Source organism: Gymnogyps californianus, chromosome Z (assembly GCF_018139145.2).
Source record: "Gymnogyps californianus isolate 813 chromosome Z, ASM1813914v2, whole genome shotgun sequence".
In the NCBI taxonomy this organism is placed as follows: domain Eukaryota; kingdom Metazoa; phylum Chordata; class Aves; order Accipitriformes; family Cathartidae; genus Gymnogyps; species Gymnogyps californianus.
The window spans coordinates 29,004,267-29,031,378 of record NC_059500.1 but is presented as its reverse complement, the minus strand read 5'-3'; positions in this window follow the sequence as shown (position 1 = coordinate 29,031,378).

Sequence of the window (27,112 nt, the reverse complement as noted above, 5' to 3'; positions counted from 1 at the left end):
AAGGCCAGCAGCCTATTCAAAAACAGCCCTGCACTGTGCAGACCACTGTTTTGTTGCCCTTTTGGAGAAGCAGGTTGCCATCTGGCAGCAATGGGTCTCAGCCTTTTCTGAACAGAGCAGTCTTCCTATCTAGGTTGCAGATTCTCAGGATCTCTGCAAGTCATTCCTCCCCAGAGCTAGCATAAGAAGGAGCTCACCCCAGCTTGCTGCTCTTCCGCCCCAGTGCACCATAAGTGTTCATGTAAAGACTGTGCAAGAGAAAGGTGTTCTTCTTCACCCCCTCTCAGTGCCAAAGCTCTTACACCAGTGGACTACAGCTTTCAACAGCTGACCCTCATTCAGACTGAGGCTCTGGCAAACCAGCATGGTAATTTAATCTAATCATTTTACATATTGATGATTTCTAGGGTAGACAGAATGCAAAGCAGACCGTGGCTTTGCTAGACAAACACAGAGGAGGGAGGGCCAGGCTTCTACCAATATCAGATCTATTGTAAAGTATGTATTTGAAAAGGGCTTTGAAGACCAGTCAGCACTGTGCATTGGATGGCAGGATGTGATTACAAAGGAGTCAAACTCCAATTACAGTGTCATTACACTAAATATCCTTTTTTGATAATGTACAACCAATTAATCCAAACTAGATTATTAATTACATTTGCAAGACTAATGTCCCTTTGCTTTCATACTCAATACATGGGGCTGGGACTTTCACTGGGGCTTAAATGTTTTCTTTTAAGAGCCTGGAGGGGCTATGCAAATCTTAGCCTATCTTTTTGTGACTTAGGACCATTAACCATACTGTAGTGACACAGAAATAGATCTCCATCATGTGGTTAATCTTCTGGTTATGTGAAACCACTACTAACTGTGACTACTGAAAACCAGGTTACAGCATAATTAGATACTGTCTTGTAGAGCAAGAGCAGAAATTTATACTATATATTTTTTCTGCCACTTCCTCTGTGTGACACCAAATTCCCTCACCATTGAAAAACAACAAAAACCACTCTTAAATACCATGGTTCAGATATAGATTCAGTCACAAGCGATCACTTTCCAAGTCCTTCTAGATGAGAAGTTGATTTAGTTTTGAACTGGAAAAGCAGCATATGAGGAACAAGACCACAATGTCCCAAAAGGTCTGCAATATGAGAACTGTGGATTTTCAAACTTGCTCACCCACTGCAGAGGAAAGGCAAGCCAAAGAAGTTCTGGTTTGGACAGGGTTATCTTCAATTTTCCCATCACTCACTTTTGTTCATGGTCTGTGCAAGGTTGAGAAGAGAAATCCATGGAGCACACTGGCTTGGGGACCTCTGGCAGCTCTTTGAGAGTGGCAGATGTGCATGATAGTTTGTAATAGGAAGCCAGCTTTCCATAGATCCGGGCTGTGAATCTGGACAGCAAGACAACTCTGACGGCCAGCCTCTCCTAGTGGCTTGGCTTGTTCTTCTGCAGAGGCAATGCTCTTTTCTTCTAAAGAATTATTTTCTCAATCCTTCTTATTAGAAGAAACCAAACAAAGAAAATTCCCTTGAACTTCAGGTTTTTAAAGCCTTTAAAAAAAACTTACCTAGTGCTGTTGCTTTTCTGTGGCTCATATTCGCTCCTCAGAGAAGCCATTCCTTCTTTTGCTTTTTTCTGACAACCCTTTCATTCTTGGGATGGTAGGCTAGTCTTAGCTGGACTTGCAGTTAGCAGCTTATTTCTGGTATCAGTTTAGCAAGGACCAGAAACTGGCTGGTGACCTTTTCTGTATTGTAGTAGGAAACATTTGTCCACCTTTTGTGACAGCACAGAGAGGAAAGGTAGTCACTCTTTAAAATGTTGGCTGTGTTTTCTTCTCAGAAGAGGCAATGGAATGACAATCTGATTCTCCTTCAGGCTGAATGATGGACACCGTCTCTTAGGGTCCCTTTTAGGTCCATTTTCCAACACCTGGAAGTCTTACAGAGATGAGGCCAAATAAGATTTTTCAGTTGAAAGGGCTTTCCAGTGAAGATGTGAATTGGTTGAAGCTCGAATTTTTTGGTAGTAAGCCAGCATGAAGTCTCAGTGGTTAGATTTTCCCCCACTGTAGATAGTTCCCCTGATGGAAAGACACCCACAAGAATGAATGTCTTGTCTGGTCTGACAAGAGGGATGGGAAGACTGCCAGGGAAAAGGAGTTTCTTATACAAGTCTCACATGTTTCCAGCTATCACAGATCCTAAGTTCCTTTTTACACCTCAGCAGCAGCATTTTTGATGTCTCACAGGCTAATTCTAACTCAGCTTAAGTATCCAGCTTCCCAAGAAGTTTAATTATGTTTACCATGGGATGCCATAAAATAAAATTCCCTGAAAGGATAGAGTCTTTAATTACGATCACATTTGCTTTGACAGCACATTTGTGAATTGTATGTAACCTGGTTATTAGGTTCTGGTTATTTATTTCTAATTAAGTAGATCACTTGGCAAGACTAAGCTGCTAACAGTAATCAAATTGACCTCTTGCCCTATCATAATTAACATGAAATATATACTCTTAATATTCTCCTGATTAGCCCACAAAGCTGAGGCACAGCATGGAGCGAATAAATACAACATAGCTTTCTATCCTCTTTTACAGCTGATTGCTTCATAAACCCCACCACACTGGTTTATGCAATTGTCTGAGTGCTCCTCTGGAAGATCAGGGTAGGCCTCTGATCAGGATGAAAGAAGCTGCTGCTGCAGCTGGATCAGTCAGGATCCAGAAAACGAGGAGTTTGCTCAAGTTTGTTTTGGGCGATGGAGGACCATCTGGAGATTTCTAAAAACAAGTTGCCTAATGGAACTGGGGCCAGCGCTATATTTGCCATCAGAAAGTTTCTCTTAATGTCTTCTTGAACCATCCCTCTGCCTTTTTAAATCTATTTCTAGTTCTCCATCCCCACTGAAGACAGAGAACAGCTTATTCCTTTACTCGCTGTACCAGTCTTCTTTATCTAAAGAATAGATAGTGGCCATACCTCTACACCATAACCTGGAGATGAGCAATTTCTGGCTTAGGTAGCAGCATGTTCCCAGCTTTGAAGAACTACCTGAGACACAGCTTATCCACACTTGCTGGATTCCTGCAGAAGTATTAAGCTAAAGGAAAATGAGGAGAGAGATTGTAAGCATGAAAACTAGAGAACATGCACCACTGCAAACATGATTTTAGAGCAAGATGCCAGCAAAATGTTTTGAAAATGATGGGAGAGTTATGTGTGCCAAACTGCCATTTGCCTGTTTTGGATGTCTACATTTTATCTGAGTTAACACCATTGAAAATGTAATGTTCTCTGACTGCTCATGTCTCAGGTAAGGAAAACAAATTCCTCCTAGGCATAGCATGGTCTCTCAGTGAATCAGGGGAAAAATGTGAAAAGAGAAGTACTAAGGAAGAAGACAGACTCATCAGGTGAAATGACCCTGAAAGTAAAAAATCCACAGTATCTATCATTGGTCGGTCATGTCACATTGGAAGCAAGTGAGAGAAAGCTCAGGAAAAGTGGATTCTTTTACAGTGTAAAACCAGCTTTCCTGTCCCCAGAGCAGTCCTCCCTGCACAAGGTCTGGCAGCTATGGCACAAACCTCACACAAACCCACACCACAGGCTTGATGAGAAGCATCTCTCTATAACCAGGACTCTTCCCCAGCTCTCAGGGCCCTGCCACTCTTTGTGCCAGCACTCTCTTCTTTGGGGTCAGTTGCAAGCCTCCAAAATGAGGCTTGATCGTTTTCTCCTTCTCCCTTAGTCTAGCTCTGTAGTAGAGAGGAGGACTGCGGAAAGAACTATTATCACTGGGATTTGACTGAATTTTTGTTCGAAGGCCAGCTGGGTGGGGGAAGGGAAGGGACTAAGTGCTTCTCCTGAGCCACCTGTAAAAAAGGTAAAGGTGAAATTGGCTGAATAAAACATAGGACCAAGCACTTCAGCTCAAAGCTAAAAAGAGAAGCAGAGCTGCTAGTCTGGAATGAGGGCAGATCTGTAATGCTCATAATTTACACAACAGATATGAAGCTCTGGAATTGGAAGGACAGTGACATGATGAGGGGGATAATGATCCATCTATGTTAGAGGAGTCACCAAGGTCAGGTCAGCCTATTCCCTGCATCATGACCACTTCTATGAAGAAAAAATGGTGGGTTATTGTCTTAAGTGACTCCCTTCTGAGAGGAAGAGAGGGTCTGATCTGTCAAGCAGAGCTGCCTTTCAGGGAAGTTTGCTGCTTCCCTGGGACTCGAGTTAAATATGTTACCAGGAAATTTCCTAGCCTGGTACAGTCCTCAGATTATTACCTGTTATTATTTTGTCATGTGGGTGCCAACAAAGTGATAGTGAGAAGTCCAAGGGCAATCAAAAGAGACTTCAGGGCCTTGGTGAGATTGCTAAAGGGATCAGGAGTGCAGGCAGTATTCTCCTCTATCCTCCCAGTTGTAGGGAATGACGTCAAAAGAAACAGGCAGACCCAGCTTATCAGTACCTGGTTCTGAGGCTGGTGTCACCAGCAGAATTTTGGGGTTTTTGATCATGAAATCATCTATACAACACCAAGCCTGCTAGGCCTGACAGGATTCACATTTCTCAATGGGGGAAAAATATTTTCACTCATAAGTTAGCAGGGCTGATTGAAAGACCTTTAGATTAGTTTCAAAGTGGGAAAGGGATAAAATCAGGCTTACTAGTGATAAGCTATGGGATGTCACGACAATGTTTGAGGGATGGTGTGCTAGTGAGCGCTTTCACTCCGCTCCACGATGTACTGAGTACACTGGAGCACTTTTGAAATGCTTGTGCACTAATGCATGCAGTATGAGGAATAAAGAAGAGGAACTAGAAGCTTTGGCTCAGTCCCAGAGCTACAACACCATTGGTATAAATGAGACTTGGTGAGAAGAGTCCTGTGACCAGACTGCTGTGATGGATGGTTATAGGCTCTTCAGGAGAGACAGGCAGGGCAGGTGAGGGGGAGGGGTAGCACTGTATATAAAGGAGGGGTTGGACTGTACAGCACTTGCAGTTGAAAACAACATGGTTGAGACCCTCTGGGTAAAGAATAGGGGAAAAACTAATAAAGTGGATGTTATTGTGGGAGTCTACTATAGATCACCCAGCCAGGATGGTGACACTGATGTATGACTATTCTATAAAGAATTAAGGGAAATCTCTAGGTCAGTTGCCCTTGTCCTTATGGGCAACTTCAACTTCCTAGATGTTAACTGGAACTAACATACAGGAGGCGCAAACAGGTCCAGGAATTTCCTGAATAATATTGAAGATAACGTTTTGATACAGGTACTAAGGGAGCTGACTAGGAAAGGTGCCCTCCTAAATCTATTGTTTGTAAATAGAGATGGTCTTGTCGGTGATATGATGATTGGTGGCTGTCTTGGCCACAGTGATCATTAAATGGTTAAGTTTAAAATCTTTGGTGGTATGACAAAAACTGTCAGCAGAGCTACTACCCCAGATTTTGGAAGAACAAACCTTAGGCTACTCAAGAAACTAGTTAGTAAGGTCCCCTGGGAATTTGCTTTTGAGGGTATTGGGGTCCATAAAAGCTGGTCACTTTTTAAGAGCCATCTTTTAAGAACACAGGAGGAGGCAATTCCCATGTGTAAAACGTCAAGCAAGCAGGCAGAAGGCCAGCTTGGCTGAACAGGGATCTCCTTCTGGAACTTAGGAGGAAAAAGAAAGTGCATGGACTTTGGAAGCAAAGTCAGGCTACACAGGACTACTGAGATGCTGTACAGAGAAAATTCATATAGCCAAAGCTCAGCTGGAGTTGAAGACAGCCAGTACTGGGGCGGATAACAAAAAAAGGCTTTTTAAAGTACGTTAACAGCAAAAAGAGGACTAAAGAAAACACTGGTCCATTACGTGATGAGGTTGGTCACCTCACAAAACGGAGATGAAAATAAAGCAGAGACATTTAATGCCTTCTTCACCTTTGTCTCTAACACCAATGATGGGCCCTGTGACCCCTAGAACTATGAACCAAGAGCTCGATGGAGGACAACAACTATGGGAGTGATATGCTCCCAGTCGACTTTGAACTTGTACAGGATTTGCTGCTGCAACTGAATGCACGTAAGTCTATGGGGCCCGATGGGATTCATCCCAGGGTACTGAAAGAGTTGGCCAATATTATTGCAAGACCTCTCTCAGTTATTTATCAACTGTCTTGGGAATCTGAAGAGGTCCCAGTAGACTGTAAGCTAGCAAATGTTATTCCCATTTTCAAGAAGGGCAAGAAAGAAGACCCCGGTAATTACAAGTCTGTCAGTCTCGTTTCGGTGCCTGGTAAATTATGGAGAAGATTATTCTGGGAGTTATTGAAAAACACTTCAAAGAAAATGCAGTCATCGGTCAAAGCCAACATGGGTTCGTGAAGGGAAAGTCATGCCTTACTAACTTAATATCCTTTTATGACAAGGTTAACCACCTAGTGGATGAAGGGAAGGCAGAGGATGTGTGGGGCTTTTTATGTTAGCAAAGCTTTTGATACTGTCTCTCACAGTATCCCTTTGGACAAAATGCCCAGCATATGGCTAGACATGTACGCAGTACGATGCATGAACAACTGGCTGAAGCGTCGAGCTCAAAGAGTTGTAGTAAATGAGGTAACATCTGGCTGGTGACCAGTCACTACTAGTGTTCCCCAGGGCTCAATTTTAGGGCCAGCTCTCTTCAATGTTTTTATCAATGACCTGGACACAGGAGCTGAGTGCGCATTAAGCACGTTTGCCAACGATACTAAGTTAGGAGTAGCTGTTGATTTCCTCAAGCACAGAGAGGCCTTACAGAGAGATCTTGATAGATTAGAGTGCTGGGAATCACCAACCACGTGAATTTTAACAAAGACAAATGCCTGATTCTGCTTCTGTGATGGTGTAATCCTGGATGTATGTATAGATTTGGGGACTAGAGGCTGGAGTGCAGCCCTGCAGAAAGGGATCTAGGGGTTTTGGTTGATGGTTAGCTCAATGTGAGTCAACAATGTGCCCTGGAGGCCAAAAGCATTAAGCACGCTATAGCTAACCAGTCGAAAGCAGTGATTGTCCCATGATACTCAGATTGGTGCAGCTTCACCTCGAGTGCTGTGTGCAGTTTTGGGCTCCACAATACAAGGAAGATATAAAAATATGAAAATGTGTCCAAAGGAGGGCAACAAATATGGCGAAAGGACTAGAGGGCATGATTTTGAGGAGCAGCTGAGGATACCAGTTTTTTTCAGCTTAAAGAAGAGGAGACTGAGGGGTGATCTCATTGCCATTTACAACTTCTTCATGAAGGGGAGCAGAGAGGGAGGTGCTGATCTCTTCACTCTGGTGTCCAGTGATAGGACGTGAGTGAATGGCTTAAAGCTGCATCAGGGGAAGCTCAGATTGGATATTAGGAAAAGATTCTTTACTGAGAGGGTGGTCAAGCACTGAAACAGGCTCCCAAGGGAAGTGGTCATGGCCTCAAGCCTGTCAGTGTTCAACAAGTGTTTGGACAATGCTCTTAGTTATATGGTTTAACTTTTTGGTTGCCCTGTGTGGAGTCAGGAGTTGGACTCAATGATCCTTGCAGGTCCCTTACAACTCAGGATATTCTATGATTCTGTGATAACTTAGGTGAAAGAGCTTTTCCCCCATTGTCAGCTGGTTGCATTTCTGTAGGACCCATATGAGAAGCACATCATCAGCCCTTCCACCTTCCTGCCCCCATAGTCCCTCAGGTTTCACCAGGGCAGATGTCATGGGCCTGGTGTGTAAAGGTCTAATTTGGTACTCAATTACTGCTGCACTTTGCAACACTACTGTTGCCCTGTGAATCTGGACCTTGGACCTCATTGGGCCTGAGCAATCCTGTTTCTTGTGTGAGGGGAAACTGCAGGACCAGCATCGAACCTGCAGCACCAGATGGCCCCCATTGTCTTCCAGTCCCAATCCCAGAAGAAGATGTCCTGCTCTATCCAAAGTGTTTCCTCTCCAATTCTTCATGGGGACCAGAGGAAAGCAGTTTCTGGAGCCTGGTCAGCTGCCTCTTCTTTGTTTGAGACAGCAGTTGCTGGCATGTATCTGTGTTCACAGACGTGTCCATTGAAAACAATTCTGGAGTCTGCCCCCAAACCACCCTAACTGGCTGCTTTATCTGAGCTAGCAAAGGCACGTTTCCCCAGCAGGACAGTACTTTCCTGGGTCCCAGTTCTGTGTTCACACAGTCTAGGAGACACTCTTTTATTTGACACAAGGTACCATGCCAGATGCTTCTTGCTTTTACCCTGGCTGTGTCGGGTTAGGCTCATACATGTGTATCCAAGATACGTGCCAGGGAAAGACTTTTGATAATGGAGAATTGAACACAGGCCTTGGTGAAACTCCCTTCCTGTTTGTTTGAGTTGGCACAAGCAATATTTCCTCCATGGCAGAGATCATAGAGTCATAGAATCACAGAACCATAGAATGGTTGGGTTGGAAGAGATCTTTAAAGATCATCTACTCCAACCCCTCTATCATTGGCCGGGACATCTTTCACTAGATCAGGTTGCTCAAAGCACTTTCCAACCTGACCTTGAACACTTGCAATGACGGGGCATCCAAATTTCTCTGGGAAACCTGTTGCAGTGTCTCACCAGCCTCATAGTAAAAATTTCTTCTTTATATCTAATCTAAATCTACCCTCTTTTAGTTTAAAACGGTTGTCCCTTGTCCTATCACTACAGGCCCTGGTAAAAAGTCTCTCACCGTCTTTCTTATAAGCCCCTTTTATATATTGAAAGGCCACAATAAGGTCTCCCTGAAGCCTTCTCTTCTCCAAGCTGAACAACCCCAACACTCTCAGCCTTTCTTCATAGGAGAGCTCTTCCAGCCCTCTGATCAATTTTGTGGCCCTCCTCTGGACCCACTCTTAACAGGTCTATGTCTTTCTTGTACTGAGGGCTCCACAGCTGGACGCAGTACTCCAGGTGAGTTCTCAAGAGAGCAGAGTAGAGGGGGAGGATCACCTCCCTTGACCTGCTGGCCACACTTCTTTTTAGGCAGCCCAGGATACAATTGGCTGTCTGGGCTGCAAGCGCACATTGTCAGCTCATATCTAATTTTTCATCTACCGATATCCCCAGGTCCTTCTCCATAGGACTGCTCTCAATCCCATCATCCCCTAGCCTGTATTGATATGGGGGATTGCCCCCACCCAGGTGCAGGACCTTGCACTTGGCCTTGTTGAACTTCAGGAGGTTCACATGGGCGCACTTCACAAGCCTATCAAGGTCCCTCTGGATGGCATCCCTTCCCTCTAGCGTATCAACAGCACCACTCAGCTTGGTGTCATCCGCAAACTTGCTTAGGGTACACTCAGTCCCACTGTCTATGATGTCATTAATAAAGATATTGAACTGTACCAGCCCCAATACAGACCCCTGAGGGACACCATTTGTTACTGGTCTCCATTTGGACAAAGGAGAGTTGTCCAAATGAGATGACAGAGATGTTTAAAACTCCTAAGTGCCACTTCTTTAGATTTTCCTAAAAGTAACAGCTTTCAAACCATTGAACATGTGATGTGGTGAATCTGTTCTCAGTAGACGGCTGAGAGTGGGGAAAACAGCTAAGTGGGATTGATGCATGTGTATGCATCTGTCCATCTGCAGGTGAGCAGGTGAGCTCATGCTGGGAACACAGGAGAGCAAATTCTTGACAGCAGAAGAGCATGTCCTGGAACTTCACAATCTGTCACCTCCAGACTGACAAGGCAAGGCAGGACAGTGTTTGTAGATGGCACTGCTGACTCTCTTCTGCATAGTCAGTCAAGGGAGGAATGCCAGGGAAAGAGGCAAAGAACTAGACAGATACAGAGTCAGCCACATTTTTTCTAAAGCATTTTGTCTAGAGATGAGAGAAGTGAGAGGCCTTGCTCTCTAAATATCTCAAGGGCCCAAGTTCCATGGAAGCAGCAGCTAAGAATAGCTCAAAGAATATAGCTAGCTGAGGAGAATGGAGCAGAGATTCAAGGAATTCTTTCTAAGGATTGTATATGCTTCTACTGGCTCCTTGCATTCTCAAATCCTGAATCAGAATCCACTATGTAGCTAAAAGATTGCCCCCAGGAAGAAAGCTGTATTTTGTTTCTGAGAAGTGTCAAACAGCAAAGGTTAAAGCTCTTCCCCCTAGTGTGCAAAAGATTTTAAAAGACAAATCTTGTTTATTATAAACAAGGAAAAATTTATTTATTTTACTTTCCTCATAGCCTTTTAAAATATATATAAATATGTATGTTGCTATGTCTGTATGAGCAAAAGTCAAGCTCATTAAAAGCTCAGCCCAAAAGAGAGGGAATTCACAAGTTAGGGCTCTTAGTATAGAGGATTCATACAGGAACATATTGCTCACTGTTATCTCCAGTTGCCACTCCATTATTAAATATTCTCTTGTCCTTGACACTTTTTTGTCAGAACATCCTGAAACTGCCTTCCTTACTGGAAGCACTTGTTCCTCCATGCCATAGGTCAAGTTCTACTCTAAGAAAAACCCTTGCAGCCTATTTAGGTTGTGGGTGAGAGAACAGATGTTACTGAGGTCAGAGCAGCTCATGCTTAACATCATTGTACCAGGACAGTTTAAAAGCATAGCCAACTTATTCCACAACATTGGTAAGCTAACCAGAAGCAGTCTAATGGCTAGCACAGCTCTAAAAGAAGGCAGTGCATGGGAAAGGGCTATTCCAGAAATTAAGAGCACATAAATTCCCCTTGCAGGCAAACTTAGAGGGAAGTCAGCTCTGGGAACAATTGTTAAGTAACTTAATTGCTCATTTATAAAGCAGCAGAAGAAAAAAAACCTCAACTTTAAGCCATCAGGTGGTTTGTGGTGTTAGAGTACATTATGGATTCCCATGAGTGGCATTAAGATGGAGTTAAAGGGCAGTGCACATATTAGTAAATTAAATTGCACAGATGGTGTAATTCCCCAGAAATAAGCATCAGAAACACAGGGAAGTTAGTGTTGCACTTACAATGAAATCTTAATGTGTGTAAATGGAGTTAAAGCACTCAAAGAGCCTTAACTCTGCCTTATAGTGACACTATCAGGGAGAAAAGGGAAAGGGGAAAAAAGCACTAAATGAAATGTGCCTTCAATTTCACTTGCAAAATCTACAATATTAAAGGCATTTATCATAAACATATGGGCTTTCTTTTCCCAGCAAGAGAGGGGATCAACAACTTCCAGCTTTTCATTGCTGCTAGATTACAGAGCTGACCCTTTCTCTACTTTGGGGAACAGCTGATAAGATCTACAAGTATTATGCAGGGGAATAACTCTTCTTCCCAGTGCTGAGTCCTAATACTTGGCTTATGGGCATTCAGTACGAAGACATCTGCATTTCTAGACTTAGTGACAATACTTTTAAATCTTGTGATTTTCAACAAACACAGGAAATTACAGACAAGCAGCTACTGGTGTCCCTGAAGAGACTGAAAAGTATGGTACTGGAGGCAAGGAAAGAGCTTGGGAATGTGAGTATGCCATAATGAAGGCAGGATCACAATCAGCTCTCCGCTGCTTTGTAGCACAGGCTACTGTTTGAGATTTTCTGGAGTCATATAGCTGAAGGTCTGAAATGAAGGACCAGCATCAGCTCAGTAGGCTGTTAATGGCCAAGTTGATCATTTGCAGGACAATGACTTGTGATATATATCTGAATCAGTGGAGAGAAAGAGCCCCAGATTTTTTATTAAACAGATCAAAAGTATGAAAAGTGACCAGCAGAAGAAACGAGATGAAAAAATAACTTTTGGTGACATGAAGAAGGGGAAGGATACACATCTTGCTAAATGATGTGAGTGCTTGGGTATCTAGGGTTGTTGCTTTAGAGAGTTGCATTTTGGTTCATATCTGCCAGCTAACCAGGCTTCCTCACACCCCTGCTTATGAAGAAGCATCAATCTTCCAGTACAGAGAAGTTATGACAATACAGATTATCTCACCTTGCAAGACGTTTCACATACGAAGAGAAGATGCAATGACAGAATGAAGTCCACAAGTGGACTGTCCGCCAATCAGCCCTCCAGTGAGATTATATATGGAAAGTGGGAGGTTTTTGTGGGTAATTAGAAGGATGGCTTCCTTTTCAGCACACCAGCTCCTACAGCTCCACCGCCCCTTCATGAAAAAAGTCTTAGCAGGTTAGCAGTGTCCAACGCACTCCAAGACTTCCCTTACGTTAGGTAATGATTCAAACAGTATACATCCAGCTGCCATCCTCTAGTTCCAATACTCTCAAACAAGGTGAGGCCTGTCCTTGGGAGACCTCCTGCAAAAACCAAGATGCTGGTAAAAGCCAGAGAGTGGCCAATCAGTCACTCAGCAGCTTGTGCACCTCCTGCCCAGCTGACTCAGCACTCCATTTGGTAGGGGTTATGAGAACAGAAGCACAAGCCATTGGACCTTTAGAGCCACAGAGGCATTTTTATTGTCACTATGAAACCTAAGTGAGTTTCCACCCAGCAAATTCAGTCTGTATCTGACTTTAATCACAGCTATCACATTCAGTTTTCATTTGTCCCAAAGCTACTGCTTCCTTCCTAGCCAAAACAGCTGGAGCACATAGGTTCACTTCCCTCCACAATCTGAGGTGTTTCAGACACTTGTCACCTAGCAAAGCATCCCCATGTGCCAGGATTAGTTAGTGAGGAGCAAGGAAAAGCACTGAGAGGTCACAGATTCTCACCTGGGACTTGTGATCCAGCCCTTGTTCCAGTGTCTCATCCAACAGCAGGCCTTGGAGATACCTTCAAGAGAAGGTGATAGGTTTGTGACTTTAGACAGACGGGAGCAGCTAAGTGTTCCACAGAGATAAGATTTCAAGACACACATGCTTGCAACTGCTTGCTGATGCGAGTGTCTTTCAAATCAGGAGGCCAGCTGCCATGTGTGCCCCACTTTCTGAAGTACACAATGTATCTGCGCATCCTTCAAGCAACCTTCAAGTAATTCTGGGTGCCAGGACCTGACCACTGGGATATCTTGCCTCTAAATGCCTTGGAGAAGTTGGTCTTCATCTTTCTGAAGTGTGGTTCTCACCTGCAGAGAGTTAATGGAGTTAATAGCACTCCGTCTTTTGGGGAGGACTAAATTCACTAGTGCGAGGAAGAAAACGTGGTGGAATAGATCAGGTAAAACTCTCCCTAAATCAAACACAAAGCAAGTGCAAGAACTATGACCTCAAAAAACAGGTAAGTATAGGTCAGGATTTGAGCAGCAGTCTCACACGGAAATACAATAAATACAACTCATGAAAGGTGTGGGCACCATTTGTTAAACAATACTGCTGTCTTATTTTATTCATCTCAGCAGTGAAAAGAACTAATCACAATCACAGCTGAGCTTTAAGGGGAAAAAAAAGAAAACTTCAGTTGACAGCTGCCTGCCTTTCCAAGACCAGGCCTTTCTTTGAATGCTAAATATGAGGAATTTTCATGTGCATTCATTGACCTTATCAAACTGTCTAGATGAAGGGAAAAGAATATGATGATTAGCTACTGAATATGCTGAAATAGGAGTGAGAGTAAATTGTGTATGATCTGAAACAAGTTTATGACATTTTGAGTTTCTAATTTCATTTTCATTTAACACATCAGAAATACAATTTGTCCTGCAAGCTGTGGTTTCATTAATATCAGTTAGCCAGCCGCAGGGCACGCGTGATTATTGAGAGATGGGAATAACCTTTGGAAAATGGGAAGGTTTTTGTCTGCTTCTTGCACATCTTCTGTGATACAATTATCTCTCTACAAGAGTATCTTTCACTATTAGTGCTATTTATTAGTATTTTTGCAGAGTTCAGCAGAGAGAGTTCATGTAAAGAGAGTCACAGCCAGAGGCACGAATCAATTTAAGCAAAAATAGAAAGTTAATTTTATTCTTAGTGCCTCAATACAATAAAATTAATGGTGAATTAGAGATCACACAGATAACCAAGATCTTCCCTCGAGAAAAAGAATTTGGCTATTACCGGTGCAGTCACCCAGGTGACACATCCATCAGCAGTTGGAATTTGCACCTGAGCCATCATGGAAAAACCTTCCTACTTCTCCAGTGGTGGGAGATTCCCCTAAACCTTGGATCATTCTCAGCAAAATGGCCACTGCTGAAAAAGGAGGAGGAGGAGAATTGTCTTCAGTTTGTGCTATATGTTTGGAGGAGTGGGAGTGAGACAGATTTCAGGTGTACACACCCTTCCTCAGGTCTGAAGCAGAATCAGTAAAGTTGGAAGCAGTGCCAGAAGTTGAACTCCTAAATGAGAAGTGGAAACTTTTTGCAAGAGTCCCTGGAATTCATCTCACACAAGCCCTTCAAAATACAAGCCTGGTAGCAAAAACCCCAAAGTCAACTGGCCACAAAAGTATGCAGGCTCCATAGTGGTACAGGTGTCATGTCACAGTCTTTTTATTCATTACCCGCTTTCACTGAAACTCAGCATTCAACAGACATTTCCATAAGGACTGGCTCTTGAACTTCGGTTTTAGCTGACGTCCCTAGCATGGACAATGGAGTGTTGTGTTGGGGTCCTGAGCTAGAAAGACCAAGATCTGATGAAGCCTGTAAAGTCTTCTGTTTCTATAAAGTTTTGTTCCCTCAGGACACACACAGGATCTCAAAGCCTAGAAGCAGACCACTTTAGCTAGTAAATGTGTACATCTATGTCCTGTCATCCAGCAACCTTTCTCAGATAAATGGCATCTATTTCAAAGACAGTTGAATTTCTTCCGTTCCACAGCATTTCTTCTAAGCAGATCATCTGTTTGTGCTGACTGTTGCATTGGGTGGAGGTCACCATTGCTTCTTGTCTATCTTTCAGAGGTCTCTGTGTCTTCCCTCAGTGGCAATTACTTGATCCTCTAGAAACACTCCCCATCACAGTGAGAGATCCAAAGACTGAACCAGCAACATAACTGCTTCTTGGGAGAAAAAGTAATTATTCTAGTCAGCAAATCAGCATCCAGAAAGGTTGGTTTCCCACCCAACCTAGGCCTTAGTTCTATACACTCAAGCAACTCCAGTTCTGTGCACAACCTGTTCCTTTGGCAGAAGGTCGCAAATGATACCCTTCTTTTGTCCTTCTCGACTTGGAATTAATCTTGGCTATAGTTCTTGTAAAGAGTCTTGAAGGAGACACTGCTCTGGAAGCCATATAACAGGAGAAAATAGTACCAGAAGTCACAGGGACTGTTTGCCCAAAACCAGGATGCTAGGAATTCCTCCGAGGGCAGGGCTTTTCTTTTGTTTTAAGGCACTCTGAGTAAGCCTGGCAAGCTACCTCAGAAACAGGCAGCACCTGCCCACAAAATGCTACTTTCCCTCTCTGTTAATGAGTTACTGACTTCTGAAGTCCAAGCAGGATTTCCACCTGGTTTTGCTCTAATTAGTGCCAGGACTCTCAACTCCAGCAAGCATTCACATTTCCCAGCTACTAGCTTGCATGATTTTAGGCAGCATCAGTTGAATGGCCCATGTGTTGCGCAGCTGCTGTCCTCATGCACAAATTGAATTAAGACAGATGTCAAGGAAGTGTGATGTGTCATGAAAACTTCAAATATGCTGGGCCTGGGCTATATCACAGATGTTCCTCTGAGATCTTGAGATCAGACTGACATTAGCACCCTCTCTGGAAAGAGAAGAGGAGGCAAAATTTGGACTCTGTATTGAGAGTTAAGACCTGGAATTAAAGTCATCTTTACCTTCTCTCCCTCAGGCCTGGCAGACCCACAAAACTGGTAGTGATTTCTCACTTTAAGCCTTTTCCACATTCATATGGACTTGCAGCCAGCAGCAGGAGAGCTGATAACAAGCAAATAATTAATTAAAGGCAGCAAATGAAAATCTACCAGTCTCCTGTGAAATTTGATCACTGAATATTCATAAAAGATGTACACTAGGCCACTTAAGAGTCTAAGACTGCACTTCTAGCTGCAAGAGTTATTTCCTCCTGTCACATGCAACTTAGAAAAGGTTTAGATTTTAAATAAATGCTGATTGCTACATTTAAATCTTTATGAATTCATAACCCTCTCCTCTCTCTCGAGAATCCCAGTCAGGATTGGAAGACTAATTTGAGAAAATAAATCCATACTATTACACATGTATTTTTTTTTATTTTCAATAAAAGTGGGAAGAAAGGGTAACCATTTTGATGAAGCAATTTCTCAGAAGAGAAAAGAGCATTTTTCACAATCTGCTGGGAGAGGAGAGTGCAGGAAAGAGCTGACATGAAATATTTCACCTAATTATTGTCTTTATTTAGCATATGGCCAGTCCCATCCAATGCACCTGATTTCAGAGACGTTTAAAAGGCCTAGCAAACATCAGGGAATACCGGAAAGATAAACACAAATGTCAACTCAGGGATAATAAACTTGTGCTTACAGTCTGAGGTACCATAGCTGACATCAATGCTGTGTCAGAGGAAGTGAACAAGGACATAAATATGGTCCCACCTGTTTGATCCAGTATGGTAACAACAGAAAGAGGTATCATGTCCCTTGTTATGCTAGGATCTGTACAAACAATGCCATGAATTCAATGTCATAGAGAAAGAAACATCTACAAAAAGTTCTTCTACCAGTAGAAAAGTATCTGTATTTTCATAAATTTATTTACAGCCAGCACAAGATTCATCTCATACATGCATACACACACCCCCCTTTTGTGCCTCCCAGGTCCCTAGTGGGGGTTAGATAGTCCATAAAATTCAAATACCAGCGGCACAGCTGGGCACCTTTTGTGTGGCAGTCTCAGAGCAGTGGGTTTTATTGCTTGCCAAGAGGCCCTTGCTAAGAGTTAATGTGTTCAGTCAAAACCAAAACCAAGGATAATGATTTTAAAGATTTAAAACATTTATGGTACCATCTTTGTTCTGTTCGCTTCACATCCAATCTTCCTTTTGAGATGAATGGTTTTTAGTGTGTTAAAAAAATTGTTCTTGAGGGAGAGATGATGAGAGGAAATAGTCTTGAGTGGCAGAACCACAAAGCTTGCCAAAGGGGTATCTGTAGAAACTAAGTCCCAAATGCTAAGCCCGATGCGAGAGCTGCTGAAGTCAGCAGAAACATTGCACTAAGGCTGTTCAAGCATGCCACTAGTAGGAACCTATTCACTCAAGATTAGTTGCATTGAGTTGGACATAAAGAACTTGGTTTAAGATACAAGAAGAAAATGGAGTATGATTTTTATGGCATAATTATCCCCCATAGGACCATCACTGTTTAAGATGCAAGGAAAAGATACTCCCCCCCCAAAAAATACAGAGAGCTCAATTCAGAAACAAAGCACTTACAGCTCATTATTGTTGTGACTACTTAGACCAGAGACATTGGAATTTTCTAACGTGTCAACAGGATGCAGATTCAATTTTTCCAAGAGAATGACCACTTTTGCTAAACTCCAAGACTCCTTTTCTCCTGACACAGAAAAAACCCTATTATTGAAAGAGTCAAAGCAGGTTCCTGGTACCTACCTAGAGATGGAAGGCTACCTGGAAATGAAAAGAAAGGATATTGCCTGCCAATATATGAATGCACCGTAGAGACAGTCAATTCCCATTACCTAGAGTAGTGCCTTCAAGGTACTGCTTTACTATGCCTGATGAACAGTTCTGATACCAACTATGATTGCTGGTTGGCTTGGTCTGGAGGCACAGGGCACAACACAGAGAAAAAGCATTGCTTCCCAGAGAACAGAAGGGTGCATGGGCTGAGTTCTGCCCTTGGAAACAAGACAGCTTTTTCTTCTTCAATGACAATCACTTGTGAATGTCCTAGGCAAAAAGATGCTTTTCAATGGACCCCAGCAGTCCGAAAAGCTGTCTAACTTGCAATACTGGATTGCTCTGTTGCTCATCTTATTCAGGTGACTTGGAGACCTAGCTTATTTCTAGATCCCACTGCCTGAATTTGCTTTTAATGTGTCTGGCACCTCAGATGATTGACTGTGGCCCACATCACACTGTGAAAGTGCATGTAGACATTGCATAGGGCAGCATCTGTCTACTTGATTTGTAACGCTGGCAATAGGCTGGTAACACATGTCCAATTAGTCATATGCATCAGCACAGGTTCTGACTACCTGTTGCCTTCTTACAGGTGGTTAGTTATGGTATGCCAACTATGCAATAGAAAGCAATGCCCATAGCTCTGACTGAAGCTGGGATGCCCATATGGTGCTGTGCTTGAGTCCTGGAAGGAGCAATGCGCTGCCTACAGTTCTGGAGCTGGACAGGCCTCAAGCTACTGCATCTCTGGAGAGAAAGGCACATGAGCCACTCTTTGTCGCCATGTGCCCACCTGTTGTACTTAGGCTAGAAAAAGATCTGCTACCTTAAGGATGCTATTAGCACTTCATTTATTGTTGTTTGACTTAACTAAACGGCCCTGAGTAGTAACTGCCTGGGGAATGAAGGTGAATGTGTTTTTAACATGAATGTAAAAAATTGGCCAGTAACATGTGTTGGAAAAGGTATTGCAAACATCATTTACCTGCTTTTCTGGGGAGCAAGGCTGCCTTTAGTGCTCCAGACTTAATAGTAGAAGACTTGTGACTCAGGAGGACAGCACTGACACATAATTTGGGAAGGGACAGAACCTCTTAGTTACAGTCACACAACTTCCTGTTCAGTATGGTCCAAACTAGATTGAACCACAGTAATATTAGTGGCATTACTGCTGGATTATGGACCCTGTGCTCTGTCCCTCTCCAGCCCCCACTGATTTGTCTGATTGGCCTTATGTTGAGCTGTGATTCTGGTCACCAGAACACCAGTAAATCAGCACCACAATTCTAGCTGTCCCCTCAAAACTCCTTTATTTTCTAACCAGGTCAGCACAGTTAATCCAGCAGTCCTACAGTGAGCATTATCCTACAACGTGTCTGCATGAGCTCACACAATGTGACAGAACTGAAGCACTATTAATCATTTAGACAGTCAGACACAGGCTGTAACTCATCAGTAGACCTGCACAAGAATAACTTTATTTCCATTCCTATTGCTCATTCTTTAGGATTCCTTCTGCCAAGAATTTGCCCAGTATAAATATTTATGGCTGAGTTAATTTCCTGAAAATAAGCCTTTGTAGTGGAAATGGTTACAAAATTGTAACTCTAATGATGTAGCAGGCCGCACTGTAGTATTCTTTCAAATGAAATTGAAATCTAAAAACTGGCTGTAAAAAAATGTAATAATCACTGTTTCTAATTGTTCCTAGCCAAGTAGCTTGTACTCCTAGGTAGACTTTCAATGCAGTCATCACATAAGGATTACAGACCTCATACATACATAAATACATACGTCTCATTAATTACACATTTAGAAGAAAAGCTTTGAGAGCTTGTCATGCAGTCAGGGAAAAAAAATGGTATTTTCTAATTCCATGAGTAGTACAGTTTCTTCATCACTTTTAATTCTTTGACCTCCCTGGTTTTTGTCCACAACTTCAGGAGGCTTTCTTGATTTATCAGAGATTGGTATGGCATCCTCACCTTCTGTCAAAAGCCTGGCCTGGCAGACAAGCACAGCTACAGGAAACAACTCAACCTGATACCTCATTTTTTTTTATTTCTAAGGCATGGTACCATGGATGGGAATTAGTTGAAAGTTTCTCTCTCTAATAAGGAGTGTTTCAGTTTCAAAGATACATCAAAATTCTGTGGAGGAAGAGGTTCATGCCTTCATCCTAAGAGAGGTGAACTAAGTCACCTTCTGGAACCTCACAAACAACTCTGGAGGGCACTTGCCTTTTCTAGACAGCTGAAGTCTGTCCTCACACTCTGAGGGCATCCAAACATGTACCATGAGCTGCTGACTTAACAGAATTGTCTGTGCCCAAGTGGCCTGCTCTTCTGGAGTTAGTCACCTTCATTCACAAGGCACTCTATTTCCACAAGAGGGATCACTTCCCTCCCTTCTTGTATCCTTCTTAGCATCATAGGTATCAATATGCTCACATGCAACAATTCACCTCACATGTGCCTCCTCCAAACAGCACAGCACACACACAGAGAAAACCCATTTCCTGCATACTTCTTTGTCGAGACAGGGAGTGAGGTCCCCTCAGGAAGCAGTGGATTGGTGGATACAGTTGGCATTAGAGTTTTTACAGCATATGTGCAGAATGTGACTGTTCTGAGAGACAGATCTTCAAATTACTTTTGCAGGGGAGTAATTTAACCTTCCCTTTGAAGTCCATTTAAGTATGAATCTGTAATCAAGGTTCAACACTCATGAAATTTAAAGATTTCTGCCATTCACAAATTACTGTGGTATAGAAATATTGAAAAGAGGGACAGGAGGGTTGTGACTGGCTGTCTCCCACTCTGAAATCATGGCAGAGTTGGCTTTACCTAAGACATTCCTCTGAAAGATATGTATCTAGCATGCTCTCCAGCAAGACTTTCATCATCCTTTCACCACTCCATCCCAGTACTCCATTATGTTTGCTGTAGAATGTTTTTCTCAGGTCTAGGTTTCTCTTGTTGCAACTTAATCCATTCTTCACAATTTTTTGGAAATCATAGTATTTCAAATGGAATTCCTACTTGTGATTTTAGGCAAGCTGTCTTGTCTTCCACTGAGGAACAACAGAAGACTTTGGCTCTAAGACCGTTTAGTTATTCCATTGGGACTGGGTCAGGCATAATGGAGCAGCAGGTTTTGGATCAGGAAGCAGGACATAATGATGTAAATAAGTGTCAGCCTTGTTTTACATTTGTAACAGTTGTTAGCTTCTGAAATAGAGGTTGGTGGGAGGGGTTTCAATTTTAATTTAATTGTTGGTAATCAGAAAACCATGGCAATTATATAACATATAGAGAGAGTGCCTTAATTTTATTTAGTACAAATGCATCATACATAATTTTCTTAACACAAATCAGGTTTTTAGTTATGCAACTATGTCAAGTTGAGTTTGAACAGAAATTGAAATTAATTAGAAGTCTGCAAAACAGCTTTTAAAAATTTGCTTTAATTTATAGTCTGCCTTAAGTCTGTTGAATGTACAAAGAGAAAGAAGTTCATCAGAACAGGTTTTGCATCCTGAAATTGATTTTTTTAAACAAAATAAACACAACTAATAAGCAAATGGGTTTAATTGCCCAGTTGCAATTACCATGGCTTTCAAGATCTCAAATTCAGTTCCCACTTAAATTACACAGGAAAATAAACATTCTGCTGCACTTTGTCCCAACTTCAACCAGTTTCCTCAACTCCCAGTAAACCAGTCACTGAAATAAGTTTGGTAAATAAAGGAAAACCACAAGGACATTCTTGCTGCAGTATGTACATGGGTGTCAGGCTGAGTCTGCCTTCCTACACAAATATGGCCAGGTTTTTCACCAGACCCTTTCACAGGCCAGGTTTAGCCAGTGTTTTGTCCCTGAAAACGCACAATAGAGGTAAATCATTATAGCAAATGCTAGCAAAGGTAGTTACATCCAGATTTTATTATAATCTGAAATTTATTTTCAATGAGTGAGTTTTCTATATTTATATTGAGTATTTTCATTTAAATTTCCAAGGAAAATTGCATTCACTTGGAGCTACAAAGCAATATAGTAGTCTGAGGAAGACAACAGAGACATCTTCTCTTCAGGCAGGAATACCTGTCTTTCTCTGCAGACGTAGAGATTACACAAAGCAGCAGACCTTTATAAGTCACAGCCATTCGTAAGGAGATGAGGTATCCAAAAAAGACTGTACAGTGATAGATCATTTTTCTGATGATACCTTTGTTTTTCTCTGTAGCTGTTGCATCATGAAGTCATGATGCCTTTTTGGAAACCTTCTAACTACCAGAATCAGAATCCACAGAGTCGCTACGAAATTCTTACCTTGGTTCACGTGTTTTCCTGTGGCCATTTTCCAGTGGAGTCTTTTCTTGTTCCACTAACAACATCTACATGTCTCTTTCAGCATGTCTCAATGTTTAGCCAAGAGAAGCACAGGTGCTTTCAGTTTCCAAGCGACCTTGTAAGAACCATTAGCTAGTCACGCAAGAGAGAAGATAAAAGAGCATCTGAACAGCCTTAGGGTTTCTTGACACAGAAGGCCAAAAATAGATACACTTCTTTTTCTAAATATTTGCACTACCAAACTTGCAAACATGACTATGTATTTCAGGAAAAAACCACCTTCAGCTACAGGACCACTCTGAATCCTGCTGTTCTTTAGCAACTCAGAGAAGGAGCTAGCTCCAGAAAGGTGCAAGATTTGGATGCATAAAACTTCCTGGATGTTCTGTAAAGGATCCAGCTCCATGCCCACCACACCAACCTTGGGTATGAACCATGTGTCTCCCCATGCAGAAATGGAACTGTTACCCAGCTGTGCAAAGTTTACCACGTTTCCTGCTTTGCAAGATTGCCTGTCACAGCAGCATCAAAGCAGGATGTATTGCAATGCCATAAGCCTTTCAGTGCTGGTGATACCAAGAGGCAAGCTCAAGTTCACTGAGTCCTCTAGCCCTGCGCCACACCTTTACATTTTGTTTTGCAAATGTCCTGAGAGATGACAGGCTACTTTCTCCAATGTTCTCCAACCTCAAAATGCCCTGAAAGCACGGGGCATATATGTTGTAGGAAAGCCAGGCCTGTTACTGCTGTCCACACTACATGCAGGTCATCCTAAGGCCCTCACTAATGAATAGTGTAGAACGAAGCCCTCTTCTCCCACAAGGCAGCCCATGTGTAACCTTCAGCTCACACTTCATCACCGTCTTGGGTACATCCAGCATAAAAAACTGGCCTGTAAAGAAGCCTAGCCTCAAATACAAAAGATTGTATGGCCCAGAATAATCCATATGCATGTTGCTACAAGAGACGGTTTGTAATTTAGAGTCAGCTCTCTGTAACATTTAGGACACAATTATCTCTTCAAAGCCACAGACATCCAGTGTCCGTGCTAGACAATGTACAAACCTTCAGAACAAGAAAACATACAGTCAGCACCTAACGAAACAGGAAACCAGAGCATATCCTGGCAATTGAAATTGGTCTCCCAGATCAGGTCTGCTCTTGGGTTTCTATTCAAAGGTAAAGTGTACATGCATATGAACACACACACACACACAGACACAGATACAGGCTCAGAAATACATACACGCTTAGGTGAACCGAAAGATAAATATGAAAATACAGATAGGTAGGTTGGTAGGTAGACAGACAGACAGACAGACAGATAGAAGGACAGACACACATGAAGTTACACAAGGGCAACACACCACACAAATATTGCTTCCTCTTTGTAGAAGACACCATGTGAAAATCTACAGGGTCTCACAGTTTGAGAGGATTGCCTTGAGCAATCCTTTGCAATTCTCTTGGACTCCAAGTGTACAGGGATTTCTCTTCTCAAGGAAGTTAGGAAGGGAGACAGAGTGCCACATCACCCTTAGGGAACCAATACACCTCTCCCATAATGTGGATGAAGACAGTTCAGCAGTCATTTCAGAAAAATGTTCTTGTACTTACTGTAATGCTGGAGGATTGATACATCAAAATGTAGGGGAATCATTTCTGGGCAACTCTGAATTCTCCTAGATTGCACCCTAAAAGAAAGAAAGAGGAAACAAATTGAGCTAAAAATTCTGGTCTGTTTCAGTGTGAGTCAGAGGTTTTCTGCAACAGTGACTTTCCCCATAAATAGAAAATTCTGGTTCGGTTCCATTACTGACAAGAATTGTAGCAGATTCAAAGTATCACAGAGAGCCGCACATAGCAAGTGTGTTGAATTTCTGTGAAGCAAACACCAGCTCCCTATGATATGGTTAGTACTCAGTGCACCAGAGATTGACTTTATGGTTAAAAAGATAGAATGAAGAATCTCAAAGCTGTGTTTTTTAACTGCAAGCAAAATCTTCAATACAGAGATGACGAATTAATGAATGCTTTTTGAAAAAAAAAAAAAAAAGGCACTTGGCAGAAGGAATTGATTTTTGTGAAGTTGTCTTTTTACAGATTTCAGAAAGGGGAAGTGATGCTTTCTTCTTTGATTTTGGTCAAAGACATGTCAGATTTTGACTTTCAAATCCTGAAAAACACTTTACAAGGGATTTAGGAAGAATAAACATCTTGCAGGTTGCATTTAACATATAGGCCAGCTCTGATAGGGGTTTTCTTTGCACTTTGTTCTCCCCGTTGGCTCACATTTATGTCAAGTAGCAATTTGCAAGGTCTTTCAGTACTGTGAGAAATTCAGTGCTAGTGAATGCTTTTTAAAAGTTTACCAGGTTTTTTATGTTTCTTTTTCAGCTTTAGAAACACAGTGAAGTTTTCTGTGTTGACAAGTCTATCCTGACACCAGGTCACAACTCTTCTGGAGGCACTAATAATGATCAATAGACTGGAAGCCCAGCACATTTTATGTATTATGCACTCTGCTGATGATCTTTTAAAATTTCTTGTTAGAGAGTTAGAATGCATTTGAGCTTTTAAAATTCTGACATTTTAATAAAAACTGTAAGAGAGCGATGTATACACTGCAGATAATAAGGGTTTTTTCCACCACAGTGAAAAAAACTCAGCATAATTATTCAGAAAACACTGTATTTTCCTATCAACTGTCTATCAAAAAAATCCCCACATTTTCTCTTTATGTAGGGTTCCAAGCAACATGCAAATGTTCTGGCTCGATTCAGCAAGCCAAAATTTTCTTGTTTGAGCCAGTTCTGTTTGCTCTGTTTGTTTATATTTGAGTATGGCATTTCTTCAGACCTTTAGTTTGCTTCCGGCTTGTGACTCTGCCCTGTCTCTCTTACACTTTCTGATTTGGGTTCCCTGCCTGGATTATGGATACCTTACTCTGAGAAAAGGTTGTTACTTGTCTTGTGAATCTTTATTTGGAAAATTACAGACAGTGGTGTTTAGGCAACATTGGTCAGAGAGGAGTCTGACAGTATGAGTACTATATTTATTCTCTGTTCAAATCAAATCTAAACAGTTCAGCAATTCTAAAATAAAATGCTGAGAATCTCCTTTTTAAACAGAATCAAAATATTTTGACCCCTCACTCTCATTTGCTGTAGAACAATATTTCACAACGTTGACACTTCCCACAGGATTGACTTTTATAGAAAAATGTAGGTTGGGAGAGACTTCCTGAAGTTTCGAGTCCTGCCCCTCGGCTCAAAGCAGAGTCAACTAGATCAGCTTGCCAAGGGTCTTCTCCAGTGAAAGGCTGGATATCTCCAAGGATCTCCCCACCTCTTTTGTCCCTGTTCCAGGGCTGCAGAGCTGTCAAGGGAAAGAAGTTTTTCCATATGTCAGCTGAGAATTTCCTTTGTTCGACTTATGGCCATCATCTCTTTTTCTCTCACTGTGCACTTCCAGAAAAAGTCTGTGCCCATCTACTCTATAGTTCTTCTGTGAGAGTGACTACACACCCTGTCCCATCACACACTACCTTGGCAAAACTAGTAAAATACAAATGTGAGTGTAAACATTGTGTGCACATGACACACTCAAAATTGCCTGAGATGGCTTTTGCCCTAGCTGATAGCATTGAAGAGGAGGAGGACCATCAGCCAGATCAAATCGTAACCAGGGGATTACCAAGAGACTTTTGAACACAGGGAGAGCCAGATAGAAAAGCAGAAAAGAAGCATGAAAATGTGATGGTGGGGAGCGACCTTGGAGGGGACCAGTGAGGTCAGAGCAGCAGTCAGGCCAGGTTTGGCAGTGCAAGAAATGGCCCTGCTGGTGTCACACCCTCTGTCACAGATGGAGGCATCATCACAACCTGTCAGATCAGCCTCCCCAAAAGTGCTGCCAGCAGCTGCACTCCAGCTTGTGGGGTGCTCAATGGGGTGCAACACATGGGAACCAGGCCTGGGTATGCACAGGGACCACACGGCAGCTTTCCCACTGCTGTGGGCATGCATGGACTGCATGGAGCAGCCTGGGCACACCTAAAGCTTAAGCATCTGCATCTCCTATAGCATGGAGGGGAACTGTGGTAGGAGAATCACACTGCCAGGAAAGGGAGGTGCATGTAACTCACATGGCCTGAGTGCCAGAAGGGGCTGCATGTAACCATGTGAATGTGGAAGGGGTGAGGGCTTTCGGGGCTAAGTTATTATTTTGGAGATTAGAAAGTGTTTATTAACATTTAGTAGTTTATCTGTTGTAATGCTGATCATAGAATCACATTCTCAGAGAATGGCTGAGATTGGAAGGGACCTCTGGGGGTCATGTGGTCCAACCTCCCTGCTCAAGCAGGGCCACCTAGATTCAACTGCCCAGGACCATGTCCAGATGGCTTTTGAAGATCTCCAGGGAGGCAGAATCCACAACCTCTCTGGGTGACCTGTGCTAATGCTTTGTCACCCTCACAGTGAAAAATTATTTTCTGATGTTCAGGAGGAACCTCCTGTATTTCAGTTAGTGCACACTACCTCTAGTCCTGTCACTGGGCACCACTGAAAAGAGCCTGGCTTCACCTCTTTGCAGCCTCCCTTCAGGTCTCTATGTCCATTGACGAGATCCCCCCTGAGCCTTCTCTTCTCCAGGCTGAACAGTCCCAGCTCTCTGCAGCCCTTCCTCACATGAGAAATGCCCCAGTCCCTTAATCATCTTAGTGACCCTTTGCTGGACTTCCCCCAGTATGTCCACATGTCTCTTGTACTGGGGAGCCCAGAACTTGACACAGTACTCCAGGTGTGGCCTCACCAGGGGAAGGATCCCCTCCCTTGACCTGCTGGCAATGCTTCTCCTGATGCAGCCCAGGATACTGTTAGCCTCCCTTGCTGCAAGGACAGATTGCTGGGTCATGTTCAACTTGGTTTCCATCAGGAACCCCAGGTCCTTTTCTGCAAAGCTGCTTTCCAGCTGAGTGGCCCCCAACATGAACTGGTGCCTGGGGTTGTTCCTCCCCCCCGGTGCAGGACTTTACACTTCCCCTTGCTGAACTTCACGAGGTTTCTGCTAGCCCATTTCTCCAGTCTGCTGATGTCCCTCTGGATGGCAGTATAACCTTCTGGTATATCAGCCACTCCTCCTGGTTCCATGTCACTTGCAAACTTGCTGAGGGTACACTCTGAGCCATCATCCAGATCCTTAATGAAAATGTTAA